Consider the following 22,589-nt stretch of genomic DNA (forward strand, 5'->3'; position numbering starts at 1 on the left):
TACACTCGTTTCTCTATAAAGTGTGCCATCCCATATTTGATTCTCCTTGAGCGCTCTCCATACTCCTCTAATAATTTTCTGCAAGAATCTGTACTATCAAAGAAATAAGGATTATTAGAATCATCATAAGATGATTTTAGGAAAGGGTAGCAACACTTGAGACAACCGAACCACAGACCACCACAAAATTTGCAAGATAGAGATGGTGCACACAACTCACCTCGGGGACAAATTGACATTGTTTCCAAAAATGGGGTCATTTACAATATGGACAAGGGTCCATCAAATAGGAATATTTGTCACTCCATATTTTTTCTTGCGAAGATTTTATCTCAAGAAGAGTATTAATTAGTGAAATAAAATAAAATAATAATAATAATAATAATAATAATAATAATTTTAAGAACAAACAAGTTCCCTATATTCTGGTGTTCTATCTCTCGAGTTTCAGGTAGACAACAGATTTTATTCTAATGGTGATCAAACATTAAAATAGTAAAAGCAAGAATATAGGAATAATCATATATAAGAACCCATCTTCATCACTTGTAGCTACAACCCTAAAATAGGAAACATTAGCTACTAATGTCTTAAAAATGAAGAAGAAGAAGAAGAAAAGAACCCTAGGTCAAAAGTTAAAAGTTCCTTCCCCTAAAAACTAATTTTATGGAATATTTATAGGTGTAGGAAAAACTGCAAATGCTTAGTCCAAAACGAATTGGAAACCCAAAATCCGGAGGAATTGGACTGTGGGCAAGAACAGTATTGCGCCGCAATCTTTCTCTCGCTGCCTTTGTTAATAAGCCACATGTAAGCTTCTACAGTTAATGTATGCTTTCCTTCTTTCAACTTGCATTTATATATATTATATTAATATTACATTAACTTCTTTCCATTAAGCTGCCGCTTGATTTTCCTCTTTAATCTTCCATATTTAATTTATTTTAGCTCCAAATTTCTTTATTTTCTCATCAGATTAATCCTACAAATAAAATACCCAATTTAGCACAATCAATAAAATTTATGTTAAAAAGGGACATAAAAATACTAAAATATGAGGTAAATAATAACTAAAAATATGTATTTTTCGCCTCACATTAGTAACATTCACTATTAAGAGAACTTTTGTTCACAAATTTAAGAGTCAAGAAGTACCTGAAGACTCAAATAGGTTGGGGAGCTTCTCCCTCATATCCTTCTCAGTATCCCAGGTAGCTTCCTTGTGTAGATGATGCCTTCAAAGAACCTTAACCAAAGGAATGGCTCTAGATCGCAACCGCCTAAAATATTTGGCTAGAATGGCAACTTGATCCTCAACAAAGGTCAGACGATTATCCAACTCAACTGAATCATACAGGATTACACAAGATTCATCTGGAGCATACCAGCGCAACTTCGAGACATGGAAAACTTGATGAATAGATGAAAATATTAGAGGTAGGGCTAACTCATAAGAGGCATCTTCGACTGTCCTTAAAATCTCAAAAGGTCCTATATACCTAGGGTTGAGCTTGCCCCGCCTCCTAAATCTTATCATGCCCTTTATGGGAAATACTTAGAGTATTACTCTGTCATTAACTATAAACCTCAACGATCGATGCCTACGATCACCATAACTCTGATGCCTACTCTAAGCTTTGTTGAGCCTATCCTGAATCACCCTCATATGATCTAAGGCCTCCTGAATCAAGTGTGTACCACGCAGCCTAGGCTCCACAGACTCAAACAACCAACCCGAGAGAGACAATGTATACAATATAAAGCCTCAAACAGGGTCATTTGAATACTAGAGTAGTAGTTGTTGTTGTAAGCAAACTCTACCAAAGGAAAAAATTGGCCCCAATATCCAAATTCAAAACATAGGCCCACAATATATTCTGAAGAACCTGAATAGTGCACTCTGACTAACCCTCAGTCAGTGGATGAAAAGCAATGTTAAGGTCGACTCGGGAGCCCAACTCCTCTTGAAAAATCCTTCAAAAGTTGGATGTGAACTGGAGCCATAGTCGGATATTATAGATACAAGCACACCATGTAGTAGTAGTAATGATATCAAGTGTTGAGCAGGACCTTAGGGGTTATTGGAAATTTTTACTTAGTCTGGTAATTTTACAAAGTCAAATGTATTTTATGTAAACCCCGAATCAATCGTTTAAAACCTAACCGGGAATATCCCTAGGCGATATCATCAGCCATACAGGACTTACCAACGGACTTACAAGATTTTAACCCATTTAATTCATCACTAATCATGTCGGGAACGCCCCTTTCTTGTTCAGCATGCTTATTAACATAGAAAGCAGTACAAGACCATGCAGAACTTGAATGTCGAATCAAATTCTTTTTTAACAAATTCTCAATTTTAGTTTTACAAAGCTCTAAATAATCAGAATTCATTTGGCAAGGTCTAGCCTTTGTTGGAATATTTAATTCATCAAAAGAATCTTCATAAGGTAGAGTAACAACATGCTTTTTCCTATTCCAAAAAGTACTAGGATGGTCACCACATATATTTAAAATAAACTGATTTTTTAATAATTCTATCTTTTCTTGTAATTTAGAATTTTTCAAAATAACATCTATTTCCATTAAAGAAATTTCTTATTTAATGAAATCGATTTGCTGATTTTTTTAAGACTAATTTATCAACAATCTGATTAACAGTTTTTGTAAAGGGCCTAGTAATAAAATTTAATTGAAAATCCTTATTCTTATAAGTACCAATTAATTTACTATTGTCCCAATATTTCAAAGGAAAAATAGCATTCATAAAAGGCACACCTAAAATAATTGGACAAGAAATATCTTCAACAATCATAAAACTTTAAGGTAAACAGATACCATTGATACATAGAAATGCTTCAGGTAATTTATAACGTAATTTTATTTTACTATCATTAGCAGATCTTAAATAATGAGTAGTCTTATGAAAATATCTAGAAGGAATAATCCCTTCTTGAACACAATTAACATCTGCACCACTATCAAATAAAGCAATAAATTCTTTACGAAAATTATAATCTATTTGCAAAGTAATATTAATATAATTTTTTTGTGAAGTAATAATACTAAGTTTTTGTAAAAAATCATTATTAGTATCAAACTTAATAACTTTTAAAAAATCGTCATCAGTATTTTGCAAATTGGGTTCTAACAGAATCTGTTTATTATTTTCATCAGGTTTATTAGCTTGTAAAATTAAATCACAAGTTCTAGAATCTTCTAAACTTGAAATCCTTTTATCAATACTTTTGTTTTGGTTTTCTAATTGAATAATTTTTTCTTTTAAAATACTAATTTCTTATTGTAAATCAAAAGTAGTAATATCTTTTGAAAAGAAATTTCTTTGGTTTAAAATCTGTTTTAAATCAGCCATAGAATAATATGCAGGTTGTTTAATAATATCAGTAGGCTTTTCATCTATTTTACTACTACTAGTACCTTCATCAAAAATGGTATTAAAAATCTTATTTTGTAAATCTTTATCCTTAACAGTCTTTAAAATATCAAAAATTTTATCATCATCTATAACAGTCACAGTTAAATCCTGAAAATTGGATAACAGATTATACAAATTATCATTTTTTTCACAAGGCAATCCCTTTTGACAGGGTACACAATCATCATCAGAAAAAGATCGATCAGATTCTAAATATAAATCTTTATTTTGTAAAACACGTACTTGGTTTTCAGTAGAAGAAGAAGCAGTATCTGAACTAGTTTTAGCAGTATCAGAAGGAGAACCATCATTATCAGAATATAAAAGAATTTTACACAAAGAATCTTTTAATTTATCATCTAAATCTAATGATTTAATCTTCTTCTGAGTTTTACATTCATTGGCATAATGGCCATACCTACCACATTTATGACATTTAACATGCTTCTTATAATCTTTTTTACCAACTTTCTTTTTATACATTTTCCTATATTTTTTAGGAAATTCTTTCAAATCAGTTTTAGATAAATCACGACGCTTAATCTTGCGAGATTTTTTGTAAAACTTTTCTTTAGAAGGATAAACATTTTTCTTTCTAGCAGTAATAGGCATATCAATAGCAAATTGATCACAAAATTTACCCAATTGTTGTTTTTCATTTAATCTATTTTTCTTAATATGATAATTCATTTTAATATCATTACAAACATTTAAACCTTCTTGGGTACAAACACTTATAATCTTACCATAAGTAAGTTTTTCATAAGGAATCTTAACTTCAGTACCACGAAGAGTTTTTCTAACACGTTCAGCAAAAATAGAAGGCAATCCATCAATAAATTTAGATTTTCAATGTTCATGACTGCAATCATGTAATCCCATAACTCTACTCAGAAAAACATTTTTATATCATCTAAAATCAGACAATTGTCTACAGCGTAAATTCTGTAAAGTAGTCCTAATTGTTTCAGCTTCATCAGTCCATCTACCACAAAAATGTTCAACCATAGTAGTGACTAATGTATAAACAGCATTGGCCCTTTCTTAGCCTTCAGAAGTAGAAACATCAGTGATCTGATAAGCTAATTGACCAGCTATAGTTTACACTGTTGTAGTATTCATAATCGTGGTTCGATGTTCCTTATTTAAAAAATTATCCCACCAACCTTTTAACTGACCAGTAAAACCAGCAACAATCATATATACAATTTCTTTGTCAGAATTTTTATTAACCTTAGAAATTGTACTATACATTAACATTCTATGTATAGTAGTGAAAATCTGTTTATCATTAAAACCATCAATATTCCATTCGTAAATCTCACGAGAATTATAACTGTTATTAAAAATATGTTCCCGTTCTTCATTTAAAACATCAATAGGAGTAGGCCTATTATAATAGTACATGCGTTAAATAGGCTTGTCAGCCCACTTAGTGTTAATTCTATTTACAGAAAAATCATGTCTAGCTCTTTGATTAATAAATGTTTCTTCTTTTGCAGATAACACAGGTTGAGGTTGTAAATCCAGATTTTTAATTTGAGAAGACAAATCAATACTTTTCAGTTTATCTCTTAAAAGTTGTTCAATATCTTCAGAAGACTCTGTTTTGAAATCTGGAATTTTAGGAGGTGGTTGTAAAATATTTCTAACAATCTTTTGTTCCCTCTTTTCTTTTTTGTTTGTAAATAAATCAATTTTTTCCTGTAAAATTTTAATCTGCTTTAAAGAATTATCAAGATGCTTATGTAAAGACATGGTATGTTCACCCAAAATACTTAAATAATAATTAGCATAATTCTGCTGTTTTAACAATAAATTGACATGCTCACAATTTACTAAAATATTTTTATAATTAAATAATTTGGCAAAAGCAGTAAAATTGATTATTTTTCCTTCTTTATAAATTTCAAAAGATTGCATGGGAGGTAAAGAAGAAATAACAATATTACCAGTAGATAATCTATATTCATATTCAATAACAGATAAATATTGACACACATATTTAATCATAAACCAAGGCACAAATGATAATAAAATATTTTCTTTAGCTAAATCAGCATAAAAATCTTCTTGAAAATATTTCTTTTCTTCTGGAGAAAATGATTGGAAAAACCATTGTCGAAAAGGTTCCCAATTTTTACAAAACAATTCTTCAGATATCTGTTTTCTTGCCGGTGAACCCGGACTAAAATCAATAGGTGTACTATCCATCTAAACCGTTTGGAAAATTCATTTCAGAATCTGTTGGTTCGCTTAAATCTCTTCCTCGAGCAATATATTTATTATCAATTATTATATGATCAAATCTTTGAGGAATAGTTTCTCTAATCTGAGAAGTAAATGCCCTAGATGGTATATCTACTAAATAATTAGCAGGAGAGATATATGAAGAAACAGATCTAGTTAATCTAGAGGAAGAATTAGTTAATCTAGGAATATCATTATTTTTAAAACAAAGTCTAACAGTTCCATCTGAAGTCTGGGAAATTTCAGCAACTCTTCACAAGTAATATTTTGAGGGACAGCTGCCTCCTCAATAATCCATTCTTTAGGGAAATTAATCTCTTTCCATTTAATTAATCGACGTGTAATAATTTTAGACTTAGAAAAATTATTTTCAAACAATACGGTCTCATTATTTTGGTTAGCAATACGACACCTAGGTGATAAAGTATATAAAGGTCGATACACAATTCTAGTACAAATGCAAATTACTTCAGTTCCATATAAATAATTATAACCATTTATCTTTACATTTAAAAGTAAAGACTGTAAAACATTCACATCAGATAATACAATATTCAAATTTGGATATGCATTAAAATATACAGCACCATAAGCCAAACTAGATTGTATTGTACCAATTAAAGAATTGTTCCAATTTAAATTTCTACCATCTCTTAAAGCAGCAATAAAAGATTCAGGTAAACCTTTTAAAGTTAAAGGTTTAAAAGCAACTTGTACTAATCCAATATGCAAATAATTAAAATCTTTATGTTTATAATAATTAATATCATCTTGAATAAATAAATAAAAAATATCACTTTCTTTTCCCATGGTAAAACTTAATTCTGTAGTTTTAACAGTTGTCTTACCAGCAAATCTTTCAAATGTGCCAAATTTATAAATCGTCTGCACATCTACTTTAGGAATCATTCAAATATTTAATAAATCTTGATTAACAGGTAAATCTATCTGTTCTTTTAATATATTTTTAATAATTTTTATTTTTTTAAACCAATCCATTAACACAGAGTTTAAACAAAAAGTATTAAATAATAACCTTCTATAAATTATTAGAATACTTTCATGGCTCTGATACCAAGTGTTGAGCAGGACTTAGGGGTTTACATAAAATACATTTGACTTTGTAAAATTACCAGACTAAGTAATTTTAACTTCCAATAACCCCTAAGGTCCTGCTCAACACTTGTAATTTTACAAAGTCAAATCTATTTTATGTAAACCACGAATCAATCATTTAAAATCCAACCGGAAACATCCCCAGGCCAGAGACAAACTTCCTCATCTTAGACCTCATATGAGGAATCATTTCTGGGGCATATTTGGACAATTGAATAAACTTCAAACTATACTCTTTCACAGTCATACTCTCTTGCTTGAGGTTCACAAATTTCTCAATTTTTGCTTCACGTAGCTCTTGGGGAAAGAAGTTATCAAGAAATGTTCTTTCAAACTCATCCCAAAGAGCAGGCTCTGCATCCTCACCTCTACTTTCTTCCCACTGGTTATACCAGATATTTGCCACATCCTTGAGTTGATAAGACACCAACTCAACCCCCTCGATCTCTGTAGCATGCATCGTTTTTAGTATCTTCCACATCTCAACAATGAAATTTTGGGGGTCTTCATCAATGTTGGAACCCGTGAAGACCGGAGGATTCATTCTTAGAAAATCTCTGATCCTTGTGGCAGCAGACGACTCTTGATAACTAGAGCTAGGAGTTGGTGAACTCTGGCTACTATTTCGAGCAGCCACCAACTGGGTGAGCATAACAATCGCTCCTTGAAAATCTTCCTCAGAAGTAGGAGTGGTCTGAACAGTAGGTACTTGAGGTACCTCAGTAGACCTTGTAGGTCGGCCCCTAGTTCTCCGTGGAGGCATCACTGACGGTGGAACCTCAGTGCTGACAGCGTTCCTCTGACTAGCTGAACGTTTAGGAGGCATGTCTGAAATGTGTAAACGCACGAATTAGAAAGAAAACTTTTATAGAGTTACACTCTATCGCACGAACTCATATTATGAAAGAAGTGAAATAATTCCTAATGTCCTATAGCTTCCTGATTATAAGTGTGGTGCACGACACACCCATAAACAAGACTCTACTAGACACGGCTTCATAGACACCCTAGGACTCTTGAACTTTGTGCTCTGATACCAAGTTTGTCATGCCTCGAGAGGGTACCCTAGGCGTGGCCGGCACTCAAAAACCATTTCTGGCTTCCGAGAGAACCACTTGGTCTCATTTCTTATTTATTCATCAGCGGAAGACTTAAGAATACTAATGTGGGCTTGTCATAATCAAAGGAAAAATAGATAATTCTTAGAAGAAGTAGTTTCTAAGGAGAACTACTCCGATTACATCATCAAACTTTGTCTATGAAGCCTCTAATACTCTTAGATGGTGCCAATGACATGTCCATGGCTACCTTATAATACTCAACAATAATTAAAGAATAAAGAGTTCCTCCGAATACAAGAAGGACTCACCAAATAGCTGAAAAATAATGATCTTCAACGAAACGCCTGTTGAGGATCTCTAACACATGTATCTGCATCATAAAACGATGCAAGTCGAATGACGTCAGTATGTGGAATGTACGAGTATGTAAAATGGCAGGAAGGTAACGACAGATATCAATAAACTCCTCTCAAGAAAACTCAGCTCAAAACTCAACATCATCTCAACATCAATATGTAATACAAGTTTAAAATATAATAATAAAAATAATAGTAATAAGCAATGCTTACTCAGTTGGGAGTTTATCTAACCGACAACCATCACTTATGAGCTAGCGATGATACAACGAAGCGATGTCATTACCACATCCATCCAATACCTTGCCAGGGTAAAGGACATCACCATCTTGGATCCACTCATCAAAGTCCTCTTTTTGAGACTTAAGAGGCATAGCCTCCATCCTACGCTGAATACATAGTTCTGGGGTTTGAGTCAATTAAACTCTTACCCAACTCGGTGCTCAATACTACTCCCAAAATATGTGCTCATATTAAACTCATCATCTAGTCTCATTGGACTTTAATTTAAATCATCAAACTCATCTCATTTCATGTTCATCCATTATTATATTTCCAAAAACATCATTTACATCTCATCAAAACATCTTGCTCAAAATATCATTTGCTCAAATTCATTCAAACTCAACTCTTTTGCTCTTTCAAAACTCAATAAAATACATATATAGTATTAATTCATATAACTTTCTTTTTATCAATAAAAATAATAAAAAGCCAACATCTTTACTCAAAACATGTATAAAAATATTCATGAACATCAAATCAATTAGGATTCATGGGAAAGTAGCCATGAACAATAATTCCAATAATATGAGAGATAACAATAATAATAATATTAATGCATAAATATATCAAATTCAATAGAAGAAGAATTAATTTATTTAGAATTCAAGATTTGGATAAAACTCAACTATAACTCAATTATAATGAATTTAAATATTGGGCGCATGGACGAACTCAATCCAATGCTATGAAAGCCTTACATACCTTAAATCCGAAGGTTTACTCTGAATTGGAACACTCTTGGACCCCTAGCCTTTTCTTCTCGCCGGAGCATTTTGTGTACTACTTGGAGTATAAGAATCACCGGAGTAGTATTTTTATACTACTAAAACTAAAACTATATTTGAGAAGAAGTATATAGAGAGAAGAAATGCTTAAGAAAGCTTGATGAATAAAATGAGGAAATAAGGTGGGTATTTATAGGTGGGAAAGAGGGACCTAACAATAAATAAAATAATTATAAAGAAAATCTGAAAATTTAATGGAATATATTGATGTCATGGATGATATTAAATGGAGGACAATTTATGTCATGAATGATGTCAAATGTATCTAGATCTTTCCATGCTAGGTAAGACGAGTTCTTTTTAACAGAATACTCTTTTTTGGAGCTGTGTTTGAATAAGATAAATTCCTTATTAGGATTTGGTGTCTTCATAAGAATTGTAGATATGGAAGTCTAGTTTCATATCGTTCAAGAATCAACTAATTTGGAGTAACCTACAGTGATATATGTATTTTCTTCTATAAATACTCAATTTCGTCACAATACTATATCTTGCAAAGATTAATTTATTTGATCTACTTATACTCCAAATCTTAAGATATGTACTCATTAAAGTTGTAGGTAATGATGTTTTGGTTACTCAAAAATTTGAATCACCTAATTTGGACCAACCTATGAAAAGTTATGCCCAACATACAGAGGCTGTATTATTTTCATCGAGAATTGAAATACCGACATACAATATTTTAGGGGTTGTTACAAGGGTATTATAACAGAATAATATCTTAACTTGAATAAAAAGATAAGGGTCCAACACGCTTTTATACCTGTCCCATTTTGACCAAAATTACACCGGGTATTCGTCGAGACTTTTACCGGATATTGCAATCCCAACCTGAAAATAGGTAACTTCTCTGACGTTCCTTCAGTATAACTCAACACAGTCTTAGTTCATTTTCTACTCTAAGGCGTAAGGGTGATATAAAAAGGGAGACTATTCTTTTTATAAAACAAAAGTAATTATAACAAAAATAATAAAATTTTGCTCCAAAAAATAATCACAAACTTTTTAGTTATTATTTTTCATATCTGGTATTTGAGGATATCTTACAAAGAGAGAGGCTTCAAGAGTTGATACCTTCTCCATTTACAAATTGTCTCCTTTTATAGATGAAGGAGACGGACTTTAAAATTGGATATAACTTGATAATGACCTTATTCTTATCCTAAACATCTAAAGAAAGAAAAGACTTTTCTATCTTACAAAATGACAAAAGTGTCATATTTTTCTTCTCTTCTACGTATATCTACTTAAAACTATTACAAAATGACAAAAATATTAGATATTAGTCACTATCATATCTTTATTACAAAAGACAAAAGAGGTCTCTATCATCTTTTTCTACCTTCTCTTCTCGTTTCTTCTTATCTTCTACATCGTTTTAATCCTTTTCTCTTTTTCCACGCGTCCAGACTTTATTCAGATGAAGTGGACATTGCGTCTTCTATCTTTTTTTCCTTTCTCATGGATCAAAAGTCACAAGTACCCTTCACATGTTGCCTGAGCTGGCATAATCTTTTTTGAGTCTGAGGGCTTGATTTCAAAATTTCTTTTTCTATCATATTATATTTTGTCTGTAAATATCGGGCAACAACTGGTGGAGTATTCCTTGCTGGTGCTATCATGACTGAGGAGTATATTTTTTCTCCTCCATAATTCCTGAAACCTTTTTTAGAACAACTATCTATTCCTTGTAGAATTATTCTGAGTCCTATGGCCCTTTGATAATGAATATCATTTTCAGTGAATTTATTAAATTCTTTATTAGTTTTATCATTTTGAAAAATATAAAAATTGGTTGATTTTTCCAACTGGATTAAATGATAAACTGGGTATCTTTCTTCTTTAAAATAATCTGGTCCTGCTGAGAAGAATTTAAGAACCAGTGTATTTTTTGGGGTGATAGTGGGATTGTTTAGGTAACAATCACGAACACTATTTTTTATCTATAGAGAGTCTATCAATTTCGATAAAATCAGGAATAGTTAGGTATATCGAATTGATTGCTCCAAAATCATATCAATATCTAATTTCTTGAGGAGAGGAATCTTGCAGATAATTAATTCGAGGATAAATTCCTCCAAAATCAACATATCTTGTAGACATATTTTTGAGAGAAAATAAATCTCTCATTATCATTTCTTGTCCTTCAACCTAGGGTTGTAGTGCATTTAATCTTTCTTCAATGGATCCAATCGATATTCCTTTTGAAGGCTTTTGAGGCCTAAAAGATATTTGTACAAATTTATCATTAGTACCAGTAGTATTATCATATTTTTTAATTTTGATCAAGTCGTTGATCATATCGTAATTATCTCCATATTGCCCGACTTTGGACGTTATCTTTGCACATAAGCTAATTAATTTATCAGCAATCTTGGGGTCACAGTTGAAATTGGCAATTTCGATAATATCTGAGACGGTAGTTTGAATATCGTCAAAGCATTTATTTATATCTTCCAGATGTATTTTCCTTTGTTGCTTAATATCGTTGTCCATCTCTTGTGAGGAAATCTGCTGCAAAATTTTTATAAGAGCGAATAATTTCAATATCAAAAGAATATTCAGACAAGCATTTGTCATCTGACAAATCATTTATATTCTAGTTTAGATGGAAGATTGTTGTGAACAAAGGCTTTTACCTGGGTATTATCTGTTCTGAGGGTATATCTTTTAGGTAGCAAAAAGTAATAAAACTTTTGACAACTCTTTACTACAGCTAATAATTCTTTTTCATTAATATGGTATCTTGTTTGGGTATCTGAAAAAGTTCTAGAGCAATATCGACATAGACTTTCTCCAATCTTATTTTTATTAGAATCATAATCTAACATTTTTAGTACACCGCTCTAACAGTGTTCTGAAGCGTCTGTTTCTAAAACTAAATCATCACTATCTTTTGATAATTGTAATTTTGGTAAGTTTTTACAAATAATTTTAATATCTTTTACTTTTTTCATTAAGACTTCATTAAATTCAAAGCTCTTATCCCTTTTTAATAATTCTTGAAATGACTTTCTTAGTTCAGTCAAATTCTGAATATAATCTGAAGCATAGTTAAGTATTCCTAAAAAGCATTGTACTTACTTTTTATCGACTAATTTATCTGGAAAAATAAACATCTTTTTGATGATATGGCTTTGTAATTTTATACAATTTCCGTCAATTATCATTCCTAAAAACTATCTCATTTTCTAATAAGCTTGTTTTCTTTTTAAAAAGTGTTAATCCATTTTCTAAGCATAAGTTAGTAAACTTATTTAGGTGTATCAGGTGTTCTTCAAGGCTATCAGACAAAACTAAAATATCATCAACGTAGATAAATATATAGTCATAATCTTTAAAGATATTATTCATTTTTTTTTAAATATCTGTGGGGAATTTTTTAATCCAAATGACATAACTAACCATTCATATTGCCCTTGCGGAGTAGAAAATGCAGTATAATGAATACTATCTTTATTTATTTTTATTTGCCAAAATTCGCTTTTACAATCAAACTTAGAAAATATCTTTTTGTTAGTAGTTCTATTAATTAGGCTTTCTTTATGTGGTAGGAAATATTCATCAAATATAGTATTATTATTTATTTTTTTATAATTAATAATCATCATTGGTTTATTTCGTACTATCTCTGCATGATTTCTAACCATAAAGACTCGTGAGCTATGAGGGGAGTTACTATGTCTTATTATTCTAAGACTTAATAATTTCTTAATCTGTCTTTGGAATTCTTCTTGGTCATCGGGGTTGTATCTCATTGGTTTTACTCTAATAACTTTATCTTTATCTTTCATTTCTAACTTGGCTTCTATCTTATTTTTATTCCAAAATTCTAAAGGATTTTCTGAAAAACATTGTTCTAGCTTTTGTTTAATCATGTCTAAACTTTCTTCTAATTTATTAAAAATTATTTGATATTCTAACAAGTTGTTAGATTGTTGATTTATTGTTTGAGGGTTGTCCCAATCCGAATCGTATTGAAGTAAATGAGTACTTTTTGGAAATATTGGTTTATTTTGATATCCTATATCACCACGCTGGGCTGTGCAGGGTTTAAAGTGAATAGGTAATCTTTTGGAGTAAGCAACTTTAAATCATTTTACCACAATAATATATTGGCAGGAAGTTTTGAATTTTATTTGAAATAAAACTCTATCATATATAACAGTATGAAACATTTCTAAAAAGTTGTTTCCTAATAGAACATCTTGTCCGGTATTATGGAAATAAAATGGAGGACATTTTATTAGAAAATATTCTAGTAGTATAATCGGTTGAGTAATGTCTTTAGACATTATTACGATATTATTAGATATATCTTTTCCCTTAGTAATGGGTAATTCTTGATGGTATTCTTTGGGGAATACTTCTGCTCTACAACAACATATTCCTGATCCGTTATCTATATAGGCAGCAAAATATTCTGCTTTGTAATCTTTATAAGTTATTCCTATTGGTATATAGATACTATATGGACTTGTCATTTTGATATGAAAATTATCTTATCATCGTAAATAATCTTGATACCATGATCAAGTATATCATATGGTTTTACACTATCTAGGAAAGTGGTTCCTAGCAGTATTTCTAACATATCATTATTTCCTTCTGGTTCAACCAATAGTCTTATAGGTATAGCATTATCTTTGAATTTTAAAATAGTTTCTATCATGTTTGTTATTTCATGTCTTTTTCCATTAAAATCAGTATAAAGATGATTTTCTTTTAGTTTATATTATTGGAGATGGTTACATAGCCTAAGGCTAATGTAATTTTCACTAGCTCCTGTATCTAATACGATGTTTATAGGAATAAATTGTATACCATTAAAATATTCTCCCTTTATCTTATAATTTTTTATTTCATCATTTTTTGCTTCTAAGATAGGTTGTCTAACTCTTTCTGATTGTGTTCTTCTTATCATCACTACAGGGTTTATGACTCGAGTTTCCTCAAAGGATAATTGAGATGTGGAATCTTGTTGTGTAACATCCCCTAAAAACGTTGTATACGATGTTTCAATTCTCGCCTAAATATGATACAGCCTCTGTATTTTGGGCATAACTTTTCATAGGAATATCCAAATTGGGTGATTCAAATTTCTGAGTAACCACAAGATCTTTACCTACAACTCCAGTGAAGACCATATTTTAAGTTTCGGAGTACAAGTAGGTCAAATAAATTAATTGTTGTAAGAAAGAATGTTGTGACGGAAAGGAGTATTTATAGAAGAAAAATCATATCTTACTGTAGGATTATCCAAATTGGCTGATTCTTGAACGACATAAAACTAGACTTCTATATCTACAATTCTTATGAAGACACCAAATCCTAATAAGGAATTTATCCTGTTCAAACGCAGCTCCGAAAAGAAGTATTCTGTCAAAGATAACTCATTTCACCTACCATGGAAAGATCTAGATACATTTGACATCACTCATTACATAAATTTCCCTCCATTTAACATCATCCATGACATCAATATATTCCATTATATTTTTAGATTTTTCTTTATAATTATTTTATTTATTGTTAGGTCTCTCTTTCCCACCTATAAATACCCACCTTATTTCCTCATTTTATTCATCAAGCTTTCTCAAGCAAGTTTTCTCTCTATACACTTCTTTACTCATTCTCAAATATAGTTTTAGCTCTTAGTAGTGAAGAAATACTATTCCGGTGATTCATATACTCCGGGTAGTACACAAAACGTTCCGGCGAGGAGAAAAGCTAGGACTCAAGAGTATTCATTAAGTCTTTCGGTTCCGACTAAAGCTTCGGATTCCAGGTATGTAAGGCTTCAATGAGAGTATTCCTTCCACTCTTATATCTAAATTATTTTGATTATATGATAAATTATATTTATTTTTTTAAGCTCTACTCTAAGTTATGTGGGTGTTTATCCATGGGTTCTTTCACCCATGTAGTCCAAAAACTCTTTCAATTAAGTTTTTTGATTTCAAGTAATATTTTCTTATGTTAATTCTTATTTTTACTTAATAGTATGAATCATGGTTAAACTAATGATTATTGGTCTATTTTGATGCAACATAATTTTATATGTATGAATTGATGGTTTACAAGTAATTCCTCTATTTATCTATTTAAAGGTTCTTGAAATTCATGGTGGGTTGTTTAAAGCATGATTTTTAATTAATGGATTTCAAAGTATTTATGTATATTTATTTACATACATATTTGCAAGTTGAAGTGATTTGAACCCACCTAGTTTTACTATGTTTTTAATAAAGTTTGACTTGAAAGCTTTGACTCTAAATAAATGTTTATGAAAGCAATATCTATGATCAAAAAGGGAGTCATATGAAATGAAAGAATGATGAAATGATATGAATGATGGATTCTTTATGCAATAAGGACAACTCTTGCATATTTGAACTATCAAATGTTTTAATGAGCTATTCTACCGAATATGATGTTTGAATTCTCAAGTTATATGCTATGAATATTTTGAAGTATTAAACTATTCTGTGGGATTGACTTAGCACCGAATGAGGCATTGAGGTGGGATTTGGTAAGGGAATCCTAGTAGCAACCCCTTGTCTCATTAACTATGTGCCAACATAGGAGCCCTTGTAGGCTTAGGCTAATGGATCCATAAATAGCCCTTAAAGTTAAAGTTAAAGAAATGAATGAAGTTGATGGAGTTCTACCCGACAAATAGTCTCCCCGGCCAATGTAGGGGTTATGTTGGATTCCATGTAATAGCTCGCATGGTCTTAAATGTCGGTTATGGTTAATTTCCCACAAAATGAATGTTTTAAAGGATATATATATGATTTATTATGCATACATTAAATTATGTTCCATATTACATAAATGTTTTAATGTTTTCCTCAATGTTCATGCATCCTTACATACTTAGTACATTCAAAGTACTAACGCATACTCTTTTGCCTACATGATATCACCATGTAGGGATCAGTGCTCCTCCTCGTTCTCCTCCATGTGGCTAGTTGATATTCCATTGAAGACTACTTTTGGTGAGTTCCCATGTTCCGGGAACAATACTCCTTTATCTTTCTAGCTTATGATATGTTAAGATATTTTACTATGGCATTTCTTCTATTATAATTGAGGGTGAGCTAGGGACTTGTCTTAGCTCCATTAAATCTAATAGTTAGAGGTATTATTGGACATATGTAAGTTGAAGATTTACTATTATGATTTTCTCTTATTTATTTATCATCATTACCTATGAAAGGCTAAAAGAATGCTAAGAGGCTTGATTAAGGTACTTTCGGGTTTCTCATTCGCCATGTCACAACTTGGTATCAGAGCCCGAGGTTTTGAATGATCCTTGTAAGTCCAACATACTGCGTTGAATAGGTTCTTGTTCATGGTTGTGAAGTGCGCCACAATTATGAATAAGAGACTATGAGGCATTTAGGAAAATTTTCACTTCTTTCAAATTCATGTCGTACCTTAGAGTGTCCTAAGATATCCTTTAACTAACGACTCATTTTGTGTTCTCTAGATAATGACTCGTGGAAGACCACCTCGAAGAGCAAGGGTTGACGATGAGGACCAAACTCCTCCAATTCCTAATGCCCAATATCATGAGGACGGGGTAACCCATGCTGAGTTTTGCAGTGTTATTACTTTGTTAGCCTAAGTTGTAGCTAACCAAGGGAATCTAGGTGTTCCTCCTCCCCAAATGCAAAATCCATCCTCTAGGATTCAGGATTTCCAAAGGATGAATCCACCCGAGTTCGATGGTTCTAAACTAGATGAGGACCCTATGGAGTTCATTAATAAGGTGTATCGGATTGTGGCTATCATGGGTGTGACACCAAATGAGAAGGCCGAGCTAGTAGCCTATCAACTCAAAGGTGTGGCTCGAGTGTGGTATGAACAATGGGTTGTTGAGAGGGATGAAAAAATAGGGTCGATAGGATGGGAAGAGTTCAAAGGTGCCTTCCTAGACCACTTCTTCCCATTGGAGCTAAGGGAGGCCAAAATCCAAGAGTTCATCAACCTCCGTCAAGGGAGTATGAACGTGAGAGAGTATGCTCTTAAATTCACTAAGTTGTCCAACTATTCTCCCTTCATGGTCTCCGACCCAACAGCTAGGATGAGCAAGTTTATTTTTCGTGTGTCAAGCTTGGTGTCCAAGGAGTGCAAAATGGCCATGTTGGTAAAGGAGATGGATATCTCTCGATTAATGACTTACGCAGAACAAATTGAAGAAGAGAAGCTTAGAGAGAGATCAAGGGGGTTCAAAAAGGTTAGAGTGGATGGTGGAGGGTTTAACCCTCAAAGGTCCGATTATGGTAACAATGGCAAAGGCCAAGGTGGGCAACGATTTATGGGACAAGGTTCCACCAATACTCCTCCTCCAAGGTTCAACAAGGACAAGAGTGGTAAACCAATAATTCCAAGAGAGAATGTTGCTACTCAAACTTTCCCCGCTTGCAAGAAATGTGGAAGGACTCACAAAGGGGAATGCTTAGCCGGCTCTAATGCATGCTTTAAGTGTGGCAAACTGGGCCACCATGCTAAGGATTGTAGAGATGGTGGTGGTAGGACTCAAGGACAAATTGCTCATGGTCAACAAGTCCAAGGAGGTATCCAACGCACCAACCGCTTTTATGCCTTGCATGGGAGATAAGAGGTTGAGGATGCACTCAATGTCATTACCGGTATGTTAAAGGTCTTTTCTTTGATGTGTATGCACTATTAGATCCGAGTGCAAATTTATCTTTTGTTACTCCATTCTTTGCTAATAGATTTGATGTTTTACCTAAAATTTTATTAGAGCCCTATTTGCTGTCTACCTCCATTGGTGAGTCGGTTATTGCTAGAAAGGTCTATAGGGGTTGCCTTGTGTCTATCTTGCATAAATTTATTCCTTGTGATCTCATTGAGCTTGACATGATAGATTTCGATGTCATTCTTGGGATGGATTGGTTACATGCATCTTATGCTTCCGTAGATTATAGGAATCGTCGAGTCAAATTCCAATTTCCAAATGAGCCTGTTATTGAATGGCAGGGTCATGATTCAGTGGTGAAGGGTCAGTTTATTTCTTATCTTAAGGACCGCAAAATGATTTCTAAGGGATGTATTTACCACATTGTGTGGGTTAGGGATGTCAACTCCAAAAGTCCTCCTCTTAAGTCGGTTCCTATAGTCAATGAATTCCCCGATGTCTTTCCCGAAGACCTTCCTAGTGTCCCTCCCAAAAGGGAAGTTGATTTTGGTATCGATCTCCTCCCTGATACCCAACCTATCTCTATTCCTCCTTACCGTATGGCCCCAGCAGAATTAAAAGAGTTGAAGGAACAGTTAAAGGACTTGTTAGAGAAGGGGTTCATAAGACCAAGTATTTCGCCATGGAGTGCTCCTGTGTTATTTGTGAGAAAGAAGGATGGATCGATTCGAATGTGCATAGACTATCATCAATTAAATAAGATGACCATTAAGAACAAGTACCCACTCCCTAGAATAGATGACTTGTTTGATCAATTGCAAGGGGCAAGTCACTTCTCTGAGATCGACCTTCGGTCTGGCTATCACCAACTACGGGTGAGGGAATGTGACATTCCCAAAATGACCTTTCGAATAAGGTATGGTCACTATGAGTTTTTGGTGATGAGTTTTGGGTTGACGAATGCACCGGCGGTGTTCATGGACTTGATGAATAGGGTGTTCAAACCTTACCTTGATACTTTTGTGGTGGTTTTCATTGATGATATTTTGATTTACTCTCGGGGTGAGGAAGAACATAAAAATCACTTAAGAGTTGTGATTCAAACTTTGAGGGATAGACAATTATTTGCAAAATTTAGTAAGTGTGAATTTTGGTTAAAGGAGGAAGCATTTCTTGGTCACGTAGTGTTCGATGATGGGATCAAGGTTGATCCTAAGAAAATAGAGGCAGTCAAAAATTGGCCTAGACCATTATCTTCTTCAGACATTAGGAGCTTCTTAGGTCTAGCCGGGTACTATAGAAGGTTCGCTAAAGGCTTTTCTTCCATCTCATCTCCTATGAAAAAATTGACCTAAAAGAAATCTAAATTTGTATGGATGTATGAGTGTGAGAAGAGTTTCCAGACCTTAAAAGATCGACTTACCTCTGCTTCTATTTTGACTCTCCCAAAAGGATTAGAGGGGTTTGTAGTTTATTGTGATGCTTCAAAGATTGGTTTAGGTTGTGTCTTAATGCAAAACGACAAGGTCATAGCCTATGCTTCTAGGTAATTAAAGGTGCATGAGCGTAACTACCCTACCCATGACCTTGAATTGGCGGCCGTTGTTTTTGCTCTGAAGATTTGGAGGTATTACCTCTATGGGGTGCATGTGGATGTGTATACTGATCATAAGAGTCTTCAATATGTGTTCACCCAAAAGGACTTTAATCTAAGGCAAAGGAGGTGGCTAGAACTCCTTAAGGACTATGACATGAGTGTGCACTATCATCCGGGTAAAGCTAATGTAGTTGCTGATGCACTTAGTAGAGTATCTATGGGGAGTGTGACCCATGTGGATGAAAGTAAGAGGGAGTTGGTGAAAGATGTTCACCGATTGGCTAGATTAGGGGTGAAGTTGTGTGGTACTAATGATGGGGGTATGGTTGTTCAAAATAGTTCTAAATCCTCTTTGGTGGTGAATGTTAAATCCAAGCAAGATCTTGACCCAAAGTTTATCGAGTTAAAGAAGTTGGTAAAGGAAAAGAAGATAGAGGTCTTTTCCCAAGGGGGAGATGGGGTACTATACTATCAAGGTCGGATATGTGTTCCAAATGTTGATGGCCTAAGGAGTTTGATCATGATGGAGGCTCATAATTCTACATACTCCATTCATCTCGGTTCAATGAAAATGTACCGAGACTTAAAAGAGTTGTATTGGTGGGGTGGCATGAAGAAGGACATAGCAAGGTTTGTATCCGAATGTACGAATTGCCAACAAGTGAAGGCCGAACATCAAAGGCCGGGTGGCCTAGCCCAAGACATTGAAATCCCAACTTGGAAGTGGGAAGATGTGAATATAGATTTTGTAGTGGGTTTGCCTCATACCCGGAAGCGTCATGACTCGATTTGGGTAATTGTTGATAGAATGACTAAGTCAGCTCACTTCCTACCGGCTAAAACTTCTTATAGTGCCGAAGACTATGCCAAGTTATATATTCGGGAGTTGGTGAGGTTGCATGGTGTGCCATTATCCATTATTTTGGATCGTGGTACCCAATTCACTTCTCACTTTTGGAGATCATTTCAAAAAGGCCTCGGTACTAAGGTAAAGTTGAGCACAACATTTCATCCTCAAATGGATGGGCAAGCCGAAAGGACGATTCAAACACTAGAGGATATGTTAAGGGCTTGTGTATTGGAGTTTAAAGGGAATTGGGATGATCATCTACCTCTCATCGAGTTTGCCTATAATAATAGTTACCACTCAAGTATTGAGATGACGCTATTTGAGGCTTTGTATGGGAGACGATGTAGATCACCGGTTGGTTGGTTCGAAGTAGGTGAGATGACCTTGTTGGGACCCGATTTGGTACTTGATGCTTTAGAGAAGGTGAAGATCATTAGAGAAAGGTTGAAGATGGCTCAAAGTCGTCAAAAGTCCTATTCTAACACTAGAAGAAGGGATCTTGAGTTTAATGTGGATGATTGGGTGTATCTGAAGGTTTCACCCATGAAAGGTGTGGTTTGATTTGGTAAGAAAGGAAAATTGAGCCCTAGGTATGTAGGGCCTTATAGAATCGTGAGACGTGTTGGTAAGGTTGCATATGAGTTGGAATTACCATTGGAAATGGCCATGGTTCATCCGGTGTTTCACGTGTCTATGTTGAAAAAAAGTGTGGGTGATCCTAGTTCCATTGTACCTATGGGAGTAGTGAATATTGAAGAAAACTTGACCTATGAAGAAGTTCCTTTGGAAATTTTTGATCGGCAAGTTAAGAGATTGAGGAACAAAGAAGTTGCATCTGTTAAAGTCCTTTGGAGGAATCAACAAATAGAAAGTGCAACATGGGAAGCGGAAGCGGATATGATTAAGAGAAACCCTCATCTTTTCCCCTATACCCAAACCTAAGGTATTAAGTTGTCCTTGCTTAATTACTTGAAATCTTTGTATCTCAACGTTTCTTGTCATATGCTTGCAAAATTACAAAATATGTTTTAAACGATGTTTTAAATTACACTATTGCATTAATTATAGGTTGTTGGTTTACACTCTACTCTACTCAAGCTAAGTCTTTCCTCATTCGAGGACGAATGTTCCCAAGGGGGAGATAATGTAACATCCCCTAAAAACGTTGTATACGATGTTTCAATTCTCGCCTAAATATGATACAGCCTCTGTATTTTGGGCATAACTTTTCATAGGAATATCCAAATTGGGTGATTCAAATTTCTGAGTAACCACAAGATCTTTACCTACAACTCCAGTGAAGACCATATTTTAAGTTTCGGAGTACAAGTAGGTCAAATAAATTAATTGTTGTAAGAAAGAATGTTGTGACGGAAAGGAGTATTTATAGAAGAAAAATCATATCTTACTGTAGGATTATCCAAATTGGCTGATTCTTGAACGACATAAAACTAGACTTCTATATCTACAATTCTTATGAAGACACCAAATCCTAATAAGGAATTTATCCTGTTCAAACGCAGCTCCGAAAAGAAGTATTCTGTCAAAGATAACTCATTTCACCTACCATGGAAAGATCTAGATACATTTGACATCACTCATTACATAAATTTCCCTCCATTTAACATCATCCATGACATCAATATATTCCATTATATTTTTAGATTTTTCTTTATAATTATTTTATTTATTGTTAGGTCTCTCTTTCCCACCTATAAATACCCACCTTATTTCCTCATTTTATTCATCAAGCTTTCTCAAGCAAGTTTTCTCTCTATACACTTCTTTACTCATTCTCAAATATAGTTTTAGCTCTTAGTAGTGAAGAAATACTATTCCGGTGATTCATATACTCCGGGTAGTACACAAAACGTTCCGGCGAGGAGAAAAGCTAGGACTCAAGAGTATTCATTAAGTCTTTCGGTTCCGACTAAAGCTTCGGATTCCAGGTATGTAAGGCTTCAATGAGAGTATTCCTTCCACTCTTATATCTAAATTATTTTGATTATATGATAAATTATATTTATTTTTTTAAGCTCTACTCTAAGTTATGTGGGTGTTTATCCATGGGTTCTTTCACCCATGTAGTCCAAAAACTCTTTCAATTAAGTTTTTTGATTTCAAGTAATATTTTCTTATGTTAATTCTTATTTTTACTTAATAGTATGAATCATGG

Source organism: Solanum dulcamara, chromosome 4 (genome assembly GCF_947179165.1).
Source record: "Solanum dulcamara chromosome 4, daSolDulc1.2, whole genome shotgun sequence".
Classification (NCBI taxonomy): Eukaryota; Viridiplantae; Streptophyta; class Magnoliopsida; order Solanales; family Solanaceae; genus Solanum; species Solanum dulcamara.